Source organism: Mandrillus leucophaeus, unplaced genomic scaffold (genome assembly GCF_000951045.1).
Source record: "Mandrillus leucophaeus isolate KB7577 unplaced genomic scaffold, Mleu.le_1.0 Scaffold172, whole genome shotgun sequence".
NCBI classification, from domain to species: Eukaryota; Metazoa; Chordata; class Mammalia; order Primates; family Cercopithecidae; genus Mandrillus; species Mandrillus leucophaeus.
The window spans coordinates 969570-981247 of NW_012101721.1; the positions used below are offsets into that span (position 1 = coordinate 969570).

The following is an 11678-nucleotide window of genomic DNA, read 5'->3' on the forward strand; positions in this document are numbered from 1 at the left end:
AACTTGAATAAATGAATGAATGAAGAGACAGAGAAAATGAAAAGGAGATATAAATAGAAACGTCAGTGTAGGGAAAAAAAAGAGGAAACGGTGAGAAAGAGATAATGACAACTCAAAATTTTAGACATTTTGAAGGTCTAAAAGAAAAAAAAGAAATCTGCTTGCAAAGATAGAGCAGTCAGTTCAGTTAAGGATTAACTCTACATGAGGTGTTTTTTTGGCCATAGTAACACTAGAGTGAGACTAAAGCACAATGTAAGCTAAGCCTGGCCTCAGTGAACCCAGAGACAAAGTCTGACATTCGATCAATACCTGGGTATCCATGATCCCTGGTCCACCAAAGTGCACAATGCCCAGAATATAGAAAAGACTCTATAAATGGTAGTTATTACTGTTTTTACTGTTATTACTATTTTTTATATATATATATTATAATGGTACTGTTATTACTATTTTTTCATTAATAAGGAATGTGAAAGATTTTGACTTGAGCCCAGTGTTGCTATCACTATCTGTGGGAGAAAATACTAATTTTTTTTTAGAAAAAAGTAATAAATGTAACAGGCACACAATAAATATAAACTGACTGGCATGAGTACTTTTTTCTTTCAAAAAAGTCTCTCTTAATTAATGTGTCCCATAAATAGACACAATCACACCATAAAAAAACAAAAGTGGAGGGAGACAGAAGGGAGATAAAACAACTCCAGGAGTTCCATGTGTGTCTTCCAGCTCACGGAGCCAGTGATAGCTAAGACTTCTGGAGCACTGACCACATGCGAGGAACTGTTCTAAATACTTTACACATATTAGTTCATTTAATCCTCATAACAATGCTTTGAAGTATTAGCCTCATTTTACATATGAGGAAACAGAGTGAGGTTAAGAAACTTGGCTAAAACACACAGTTTTTAAGGAAAAGAGCCAGGATTATAATCTGGGCAATCTGACTCCATAACTTATAATCACCACATCACATTATTCCCCACAACACGCACACACACAAGAAAGTTAAGTCCCAGACAGCTGATCATTCATTCATCCATTCATCCATTCATTCACTCACGCATTCATTCATTCATTCAGCAAATATTTGCTGAATGTCATCCCACTGTCATCCAGTCTGTATTTGGCATTGAGGATGGAACAGTGAACAAGGAAAGTAAGCCTCCTGACTTCTTAGAGCTTACATTCCAGTGGAAATGGGGAGAGGTAGAGGAGAGGCAGCCACAACAAATATTTTCCCATCAGAACAAGGAAAGCAGTGGGTCATAAAGTATCTTTCAAAATCAACATCTTGGGCACATTCAGAAAAGCATTTCTAAAAACCCAGCTAAGGGATACAGATAAAAACCACCAATGGCATCCAACCTAGATATTCTACATGCAACAAATTCAAGAAATATCAATTGAGCACCAGCTACTGCCCTCACAATAACAAAGTAGGAACTGAGCTCAGGGAGCTCTAAGCTCAGTCATGCCACAGGAAGTGGGCACTAAGGGCATATAGACATCAGTGGCTGCATCTGAATTTGGAGAGTAAGTTCTCCAGCCCACCTAGGTTAACTACAGTCATCAACCCCCAGGGATCCTATTCATGCTGATTGTTGAAGACAATGGCCCTAGTTGCTTCAATAGACTCCAAACTCATACTTTTGAGAGTCTTGAGTCTTGAGCCAACATACCCATTTTCTGTTGCTCCAATTTTTTTATAGGTTTTGAAATACAGGCAGGAATGTAACCAGGTTCATCTAGGAGAAATGTCATGGGAGCCTCAAGGAAGTATAGAGTTTTGCCAAATGTTGCATGAGAATCCTAGTCTTTATTTTCTTTTTTTAGCCACTGGACTCAGGTTCCACAGAACCTAGAACCTCTGCTGGCCAGGACTTCTTTCTCCTCACCATCCTACAGGCCTGGGTGGCACAGGCAGAGTTATGTCTGAGGCCTCTCGCCTTTCCAAGGATCACAAGTAGTTTGGAATTGTGTTGCATCACTCTGGTCCTTGAAATTGTGTTCCAAGCTGCTTGTGATCCTTGGAAATGTCTTTCCAATTGTGTTCCATTTGTGTTCCATTGGGAAAATATGGGCAATAGGTAGCCGTGGCAGGTTTTTCACTGAGGAGTGACAGGGTCACAGTCACGCTTCTTTTAAAAGTGGCTTTGGCAACAGTGTGAAGATAAATCAGAGTTAGGAGAAAGGGTGGGAGGTTAGAGAGAGTCTTTCTAACAATTGTTTCAGCAAGAATTAACTAGGGTTGAACCTGGAGTGGTAACCACAGATGATCCCAAGCCACGTGGCTCTCATTCTGTTCCATTCTGAAAGCTTCATGTCTCTGCATTCTCGGAATCAGTCACACAGTAAGCACTCAATAAATGTTTGCTGAATTAATGAAAAGTGACTAAATCTAGAGTGAACGCTTCATTTTTAAAATGAGGAAATAGGACCAGAGAGGTGAAATTACCTGCCTATGGTTACCTAGCTAGGCAAGGGCAGAGATAGCCCTAGAACCTAGCCTCCAGCTTCCCTTTTGCAGTGATTTTCTTTTTCTTTTCTTTTTTTTTCTTTTTTGAGATAGAGTCTTGCTCTGTCACCCAGGCTAGAGTGCAGTGGCACGATCTCGGCTCACTGCAAGCTCCGCCTCCCAGGTTTCTCCCGCCATTCTCCTGCCTCAGCCTCCCAAGTAGCTGGGACTACAGGTGCCCACCACCACGCCCAGCTAATTTTTTGTATTCTTAGTAGAGATGAGGTTTCACCATGTTAGCCAGGATGGTCTTGATCTCCTGACCTTGTGATCCACCCGCCTCGGCCTCCCAAAGTGCTAGAATTACAGGCGTGAGCCACCATGCCTGGCCTCCAGTGATTTTCAAACTTTGTCATGCATCCAAATCACCATTCCCAGGGTTTCTGATTTGGCAGGTCCAGGACAGGACCGGCGGGCTTGCATTTCTAACAAATTCTGAGGTGATGCTGAGGCTGCCGGTCCAGGGATCACATGTGAGAACCACTGCCTTATCTGGTTCTCTTCTATAACACCTAGCTATCTTGTTCAGAAAGCAGGACCTCACCCGGCTCCTTCATCCCTCACTGCTTGGCTCTGAGTTTTTGGGAGAATAGACATTCCAGCCAGCACAGTGGTAACATAGTTTGCTAGCTAAGAGCCCAGACCTGCCAGTCAAATGCTTGGGTTTGATCCTGCCTCCACCAACCTTGTCTTCTCTGGGTATGTACATTATAGAATTCTTGTGAGGGTGAGATTATTGAGTGTGTGTAAAACAGTACAACAGTGCCTGGCAAATAGTAAGCACCCAAAAGGGATAGCCATTCTTGCAATCCCATGGATAGGCTTGAGCCTGGGCCCTGAAGGGAGTCTTATGGTACTGTCTGAACTACAGAGAGGTGTGAGAATACACCACAGAGTAATGACAGATTATACCATATAGTCACCTAGATTCATGAACATACACATCAAAATGAGGGCAAAGATTGCTAGGAGGGATAGCACTGAGGCCTGATGCTGTCTGGATCTCCCCCAAGTTTCCTCCAAATCCACTGTTATCATGGATCTCTTATTACTCTGAGTCAAGGAACCAGATTACTAAATCACAGTTTGTAAATACAATGAGTCACTTTATCTAATCTAAATGGTCATATTCACTCATCTCTCAGAGGCTGTGATGTCAGCTTGGACTGATTAGAGCAACCAAAGCAAAGAGCAGCATTGAAACACCTGTTCCTTGCAGCCCTCCACACCCTCAAGCAGCAGCAGCAGCGGCTGACTATGGTGCACAGAACCCACGGTTGCCTGAGAAGGACACACTGAAGCCCGGAGGTAGCTGAGTTCAGGTCTCCAGGATGCTGGTTGCCCAAAGAACTGTATACTTTGATATCTACTACTCTAGTCCCAAATACAGGATGCACCATCACCATTTCCTCTTTAGCCACTCTCAGCTTTGGGGACAGATGGGAAGAGGTTGCAGAGAAAAGCCAGGAGGAAAAACTCCCCAGTTACTGAAGCAAAACCAGAGTGTCGAAGGTCTAGCATGAGGAGGAGAGGGAGATGCTCTAGGAGGGAAGGATGACTGACCAAGTGACATGACCTGTCCCCAAGCTCCACTTTATGCTGATTGAACTCTGGGAGCTCCACTACCCTTTGAAAAGCTTCATGCAAATGTGAACTCGAACTCTGCTCTTAGAAATACTCAGCACAGTTAAGACAAACTGGTACTGTCTAAGAAACTCCATAGTAAACAGCAATGAAGAATTTGATCTCTGGAATCAAATAGATCTGGGTTCAAATCTCAGGTCTACCTCTTAAAACTGTTACCTTGAGCAAAAGTACTTAATGCTCTGTGTCTTGATTTCATCACCTCTACAATATAGATACAAGAGATCCTCACCAGGGTGTCACAAGGATCAACTCAGATACTGCATGAAAAGGCACACCATGAAGCCTCACCAAGAAATGGCCATCGTATTGCTAAGCACTGAACAAGAGAGAGCACGCTAGGAATAACCCAGGGAACACTAGGCATGGGGAAGAGGTTAAGTTGATGAGTCCAGCTTTCTGAACTTGCTGTAGCCAGCCCATTCCTGTGGCCCAAAGTTCTGCCCTTTCCATACTGATATGGTTTGGCTGTGTCCCCACCCAAATCTCATCTTGAATTGAGGCTCCTATAATTCCCACATGTTGTGGGAGAGACCCGGTGGGAGGTAATTGAATCATGGGGGCAGTTTCCCCCATACTGTTCTTGTGGCACTGAATAAGTCTCACGAGATCTGATGGTTTTATTAGGGGAAACCCCTTTTGCTTGGATCTCATTCTCTCTTGTCTGCTGCCACGTAAGACATGCCTTTTGCCTTCCGCCATGATTGTGAGGCCCCCACAGCCATATGGAACTGTGAGTCCATTAAACTTCTTTTTCTTTATAAGATACCCAGTCTTGGCTATGGCTTTATCAACAGCATGAAAACAGACTAATACACATAATCAGTGTGAAAATTAATGTCTGGTCCACCTCCACAGCCTCTTCATTTCTACTGTTTATCTCTATATGGGCCCACTTTGACCTCCTCTTCAGACACTTGTGGCCAGCCCTGTGCCTGGTTTGAGAGGCAGACCTCGTCTTCAAGTAACTGACACAAGAAAGTTGTCATCTGGTGATAAAAACGACTGCCACTTACCAAGATATGGTCCTATCTTTGTTGGTCTAATAGTCTCAATAGAGTGGAAAAGCTTGAGATGCTCATAAAATCATTCATTCCACGTATATAGATGGAGAATCTATGAGGTGTCCTATCCATGAGTTTTCTCCCCCTCAGAAGCCATTTCATTGGAACTTAGTCCTCTCAGCTCAGGGAATCTGGCTCCTGGATAGTGAGTCCATGAGGTGACTAAGGAGGAAGGCCAAATGGCCTGAAGATAGTGGAGAATTTTTCCTGGAGCAGAGAGGGCAGTCCTCAACCACAACCAGGAAGTAAGGAAGAAATTGGCCCAGGCCAGGTGGGCTTGGCCATCCAGCAACAGCTCCTCCATCCTGAAGGCACCCAGGGGCTCTGCTGCAGGTGCGGTCAGGAGCTGTGCCAGGGGAGACCGGCCTGAGGTCCCATGTGGCTTCCTGCCTGGACAAACACGCCTCCGCAGCCCCGGTGGACTGTCACCTCCACAGGCCCCCTCAGGCAGCACTCACACTAGCCCATTGTTCTTCCTCCTGCTGGCAATTCACTGGCTCCTGCTCCCATCCCTGCTCCCGGCAACCCCAGCAGAGTTGCATCCCAGCACTCCAGCAGAGTATGTACACACTGAGCAGGTCCTGGGTTCAGTACTGTCATCCCTGTTGGTGTCTGAGAGTCAAGGACCTCCCCTATTTTAGGGACATGCCTTCAAGCATGGTAGGCATGGGACCAAAAGAGCACGTTGTGAAAAGGCTGTTCAAACGACAAAGATTTTCAACGGTTTCTGTCAGCAGCATCCTTTTCTTTTTCAAATAAATTATTAAGCAGTTCTCCAAAATATAAAGCAGATAGAAAAGCCCCAACTTCAGTGAAAAGGGAGCAGGTGGGGCCAATAGGCTGTCTTTGGGGTCTTCCTACTCCTTTGGCTTCCCTAGCCCTCAGTCCAGGCAGCCCCACAAGCATCTCCAGAGAACATACAGAGTTGGAGATACTCTGCCCTAGGCAATGTCCCCTTGAACTCACCCTGCAGACAAACGTCTTCCAGCCAAACTTAGAGGCACGCCTCCTACATCACCTTGATCACTTTGCACAGTCCCTCAACCTGGTCCACCAGCCAGTACAAGTATCTTGCAGAAGCCACCCTGGAGGCATGCCCATCTTCTCCCAGCCCAGCCCAGACCTGACGCTGCTGTTGCAGGACAGTTTCAGTCCCTGTGCCCTTCAACCTTCTCCGCAGCCCCTGCCCAGGATGGTGGCAGGTGGCCATCAAGTAGCAAATGATACTTGAGACTTGAGAGCAATTCAGAGCCAATGTCCCCTTCAGAGCAGTTGAACTCCTACATAAGAACAGATTGTCTCCATGCTAAGGGGCAAAGAGTTGGGGCTTTGGGGATAGAGTTTTTAGAATGGTCCCTCCTGTTATATGTAACTTGTAAACTGCCTCGGCACTAGGTAACATTCTGAAACCCAGTCACCTTGATTTCCAGAGTGACCAGCCAGGGTTATGGAAGGCCCACAGCACTCCCTGTCCCCTCTGCCCTTTCCAGGCCTCTCCCAAGTCAGCCCCATTTCCCTTCCCAACCAAGTCTACCCACATGTCCCCATTCTGCTGCAGTTCCAGCAGGTGTGGCAGAAAAGTGACCACTAATTAAGATGGGAACATTTCACTACCCCCTTGTTTTTTGGCAACAGCTAGTATACTTTTCTATTGTGTCTGAGGGTCAGTCAACCTTCCCTGAAAATCAAGACAAATGTCACCCCAAATGGGGATGCAACCACTAGGCCTAAGCTCACGCTACTCCCACCCTCAATGTGTTCTCAATCATATGGGTCCGCCCACCTCCCAGCATCCTTCAAAGGAAGGATGTAGGTGCCCAATACCTACACTTCCCTGAAATCATTTCTAACTCTCCTTTTACAGTGTTTATGATTCAGTTCCTCACTTTTTGATAATTATTCACATGGTGCTTGAATCTTCAATGAACAGCTAAGAGTTAAGAGTTTCTGTTTATTTTCATTACTCAATTGTTAGTTTCTTACAGGCAAGGACCGAGCCTTCCTGGAATCCCCCATGGTGCCCAGCAGTGTTTTAAAGTGTTTGCCCACAGCTAATTTTCAATTAGTGTAGGTTGATTTATTCATGCCACTGGCTAGGAACAGTGTTGAGAACATACAAACTCTGAAGAGAGCTCTCATAGAGCTGTTTCATTCAAAGAAACGAAACTAGGGCTGAAAAAGAGCATAAGATGAAGCACACATTTTAATCTTCTAATTTCTTAGCTCGTTTCATATTTTCCCTAAGCAAACATTTGTAAATTTAATCCATATGACACCCATCTCCTGACTGTCTCCAAATACCCACAATTCCTCCCCCAATCCACTTTCCAAATGTAGCCAAGAGATTTATATTTTATGCAAATCTCTCATCTTCTTCCATGGCTTTAAATCCTTCAATTGCCCTTCCAATTGCCCTTAGGCCCTAATCTAAATCCTTCATCTAACTTCCTAGGCCCTGTGGGAGCTGGGATGGCTGCCTTTCTAACCTCATTTCCTAACATATTCCCCCCATACTTTCTAGGATACAACATATTCAGCTTGCAGTTCTTAAAATTTCCACACCAGGGTTTCTCTCTACTCCAGGCCTTCACACCAGTGCTTCTCTCTGTCTAGAATGTTCTTCTCTCCACCTTTTCCTTTACTTTCCTCTATCCCTTTGCCTGACTGATTCCTGTTCAATTTTCAGTTTTCAGATTAAACATCACTTACCCAGAGAGGACTCATCTGAGTCCCAGATGTCAGATCAAGCCAAGTGGTAGGTGTTCACAGGGCATCTGTGTCTCCTCTTTAAGGGCAGGGGCGGTAAGGGGGGTTGTCTTCTCGCTGATTTGTTTTCCTTCCTACATCCTGAGGTTATAGACAGTGTCTCTTGTTCATTGATGTATCCCAACACTAAGAATAGTGCTTATTGAATAGAATTGAAATGTCACCACATTTCAGCTGAATGTTCAGGAAATCCTTCTTATTTACGGTGCTTTCAGGCTGTAAAGATACTATGCTTCAAGTGATGCTTTGGGATCACTGTTTTTAAGATAAATGTACAGTTACAGAAATACTGTGTGCAAGAGTTCCATGATCTCTAATTCAGTATAATTTCTCTTAAATAAAATCATTAACTTCCCCTACCACCACCTTATCCTCTGCTTCTGCCCTGTCTACCACCCTCACTTACAGTCTGTGGCTTGTGGGGCATCAGTGGAAAGAAGAGGGCAGTCATGACCACCATCACCACCACTAATTAGCCACTGTGTTGCTGCCGCTTTAGGTCAATCATCACTGTCTTTCCTACCGAAAGAAAAGGTTCCAACACCGCTAATCATCTGCAAGTCTGAGACAGCTTCAATAGATTGACAAGCAATCAGAGATAGCTCTATGTGTTTACAGAGCAGCCGACCATTGACCAAGTGTGGTTTCAGAGGACATCCCTGCGTTCCAACCACATTACTCCAAATCTTAACTAAAATGCCGCAGTAAGACCTTGGTCCTTTAGCCTAAGGCAGTGGTTTTCAAACTTTGGCATGCATCAGATTGCTAGGCCTCACCTCCAGAGTTTCTGATTCAGGAGGTCTTGTTCAGGCTGAAAATTTGCGTATCTTTTTTTTTTTTCTTTTTTCCTTTTTTTTTGAGTCTCGCTCTGTCGCCCAGGCTGGAGTGCTGTGGCGCCATCTCGGCTCACTGCAAGCTCTGCCTCCCGGGTTCACGCCATTCTCCCGCCTCAGCCTCCCGAGTAGCTGGGACTACAGGCGCCTACAGGCACACCCGGCTAATTTTTTGTATTTTCAGTAGAGACGGGGTGAAAATTTGCATTTCTGTGCTCCGGGTGAAGGTGATGCTGCTGGTCTGGGAATCACACAGTGACACCTTCTCACTTAAACTAGGGATAGCTGTGAGGCCTGGTGGTGAGTGAGATTCACCTGTGGAGTTTTGTTTGTTTTTGTTTTTGTTTTTAACATTATAGAGTTTGAGTGGGGCCCAGTCTTCTGTATTTGATAAATGTATCAAAAGTGATATTGCTGCAAGGCCAAGGTTGAGAACCATGTTTATCCCTGTTTAAAAGCAATGATGCCTGTAAAGGTCTAATATTTTGAGGCCGAGCCGGTGATTTACATGCTAGCATAAAAGAGTTCTTGAGCTTTCCTGAGAGATCTTAATGGGGCGAAAAGGCATGAAAACTGAAGATCCTACACCAAGAGGGATATGTGGATAAAGCACAACCCCAGAGGGAAACTGAGGCACCCAAACCTCACCTTTACCCACGTCACCACGTGGGTTGCCCAAACTGTGGAAGCCCCATGCAGGAGGTGCCCTTGAAGCCGCAATTGCAGCCGCTTCCTTGGAGGCTTTCATTACCTTTGGCTCTGCTTCCTGTAGGATCCCCAGCTGTGGCCAAGACTGTCCAAATGGGCAATGTGAAAACTCCAGCCAGTCAGATATTTTGACTGAACCCCTGGATACCCCTTAGCCTCTGGCATGAGAAAGCTCTTCCCCTGACCTCCTGTAAACTTCATTGTCCAGAGAACCACTGGAAAGCATTCGCATGTGAATTTGATCATTGGACTCCCTTTGAACATAGGAGCCCAGTGGGATTTTAAGCTTCATTCCTTTCATGGGGAGACATGACCTATCTCCTGAGCAGGGCAAATTCAGCCAGATGTTTACCCCTTCACTTTCTAGCCCCAGGGGAAGTGGGTGGTAGGAGGAAGAGGGCAATGTTTTTCCTGTTTCCTCTCCCAAATGCAAACTGTGAGTCATATTGCCCCCTGAGAAGGTAAGACCTACTTGCTTAGTCCCTCCATGGCTTTAAGCGGGTGTGGTCTTCTAAGGGAATTGATCGCCTTGTTTCCGGGACGGCGGTCTCTGAGAGTGAACTCCAGATTTACTAGAGAGCTTCCACTTTTAAACCACAGCGTCTCCATCCTATACCAGAGCCTGACTAGAAGAGGTGTGGGACTTGCAGGCCACAGCTGAGGTTGGTGGGCTGGGATGCAGGGAAGTGGCTGAAGCCTGAGAGGTCCTTCTGCCCTCAGGGTGGCGGGTGTGGGCTGAGTGGGACTGAGGTGTGGCGGTATTTGCAATCCTGCATTGTCCTAAGTATGGTCTGGATAGAGGCCTTATTCCTGATCTACCGAGAGAAATGGGAGGCCCTGGAGAGAGGCGGGATGGGTGAAGATGGGGTGAGCGTGGAGTGAGGGGAGACGGTGTAAATCCCATCTGTTACTGGGGAGGTCAGACAGGAATTTACAGCAAAAGAACCCTGAGAAGCAGGAGGCCCAGCTTCCCACTGACTGGCTGGGCAACCTCGGAAAAGTCATGCTTCCTCTCTGTGCCTCAGTTTCCCCATCTGTAAAGGGAGGAGACCAGAGCAGATGATTGTGCCCAGGCCTAGTGTTCTGTGATTCTACAGTTATGTGAATTGAACTACTATGGAGTCTCTTATCTTAAAATACAATAGGCAGTTCCTAAAACTGCTCTCAACTGAGGAAAGGGTATTGCATCTGTAGTACTTGAGTTAGTTTACAAATAACAAGAACTTTAGAACCCTCCAAAGAAAATTCATCTCTCTCCCTCTCTCCTTCTTTGTCTGTATTGTACAAGCTCATGTTAAATGATGAAGAATGTTCTAAACAAAGTACAGTACAAACAGATTAAATGTCAAAACTTTAATATAGCATAACTTTAACATCACTTCAAAGGAAAATAATCTTATAATTCTTAAAGCCCTTATCCCCAAAGACAAGACACATAAGTGAGGAAAACTCAAGAAGAAAGAAGGCTTCCTCTAGGAGATAGAGGTTAATCTCTCCCACTCCCACGCGGGCTAGTTAATGACTAGCTTCTAACAAAGAGTGTATGAAGGGGAAGAAATAACCTCACCATGGAGAGACCTAGCAGACACCACCTTAACCAAGTGACCAATGTTAATGTCACCTGTGACCAGTCATGTTCATATCATATAGCCTTGGCAGGATGTAGCGAGAAGCCCTCTTCACCTCTATAGTAGTCTTTCTAAAAAACCATAGCTCCAGAATAACCATAAGACAACACCAAACAAACCCAAACTGAGGGACATTCTATAAAATACCTTACCAGTACTCCTCAAAACTGTCAAGGTCATAAAAACAAGACTGAGAAACTCACAGAGCAGAGGACACTAAAGAGTCACAATGAATGATTTCATAGGCTGTTCCTGACTGGAACCCGGAACATAAAAAAAAAAAAAAATAGGAAAATTGGTGAATCCAAATAAAGTTTGTAAGTTAGTTCATGGTATTACATAAATGCCAATTTCTTAGTTTTGATAAATGTACCATAGTTGCATAAGTTGATAACATTAAAGAAAACTGGGGCCGGGCACAGTGGCTCACACCTGTAATCCCAGCACTTCGGGTGGCCGAGGCAGGTGGATCACGAGGTCAGGAGATCAAGACCATCCTGTGAATGGTGAAACC

At 45.0% G+C, this 11678-nt stretch overlaps 1 long non-coding RNA gene across 1 annotated transcript; it reads right to left on the reverse strand.

Annotated features, from left to right (window-relative positions):
- Positions 1–7160: 7160 nt before the first annotated feature.
- On the reverse strand, positions 7161–8415 carry LOC105537389. The gene is made up of 2 exons (XR_001005705.1): positions 7939–8415; positions 7161–7401 (listed from the first exon to the last, which is right to left on the reverse strand). It is a non-coding gene; the product is annotated as an uncharacterized LOC105537389 (long non-coding RNA).
- Positions 8416–11678: the final 3263 nt, after the last annotated feature.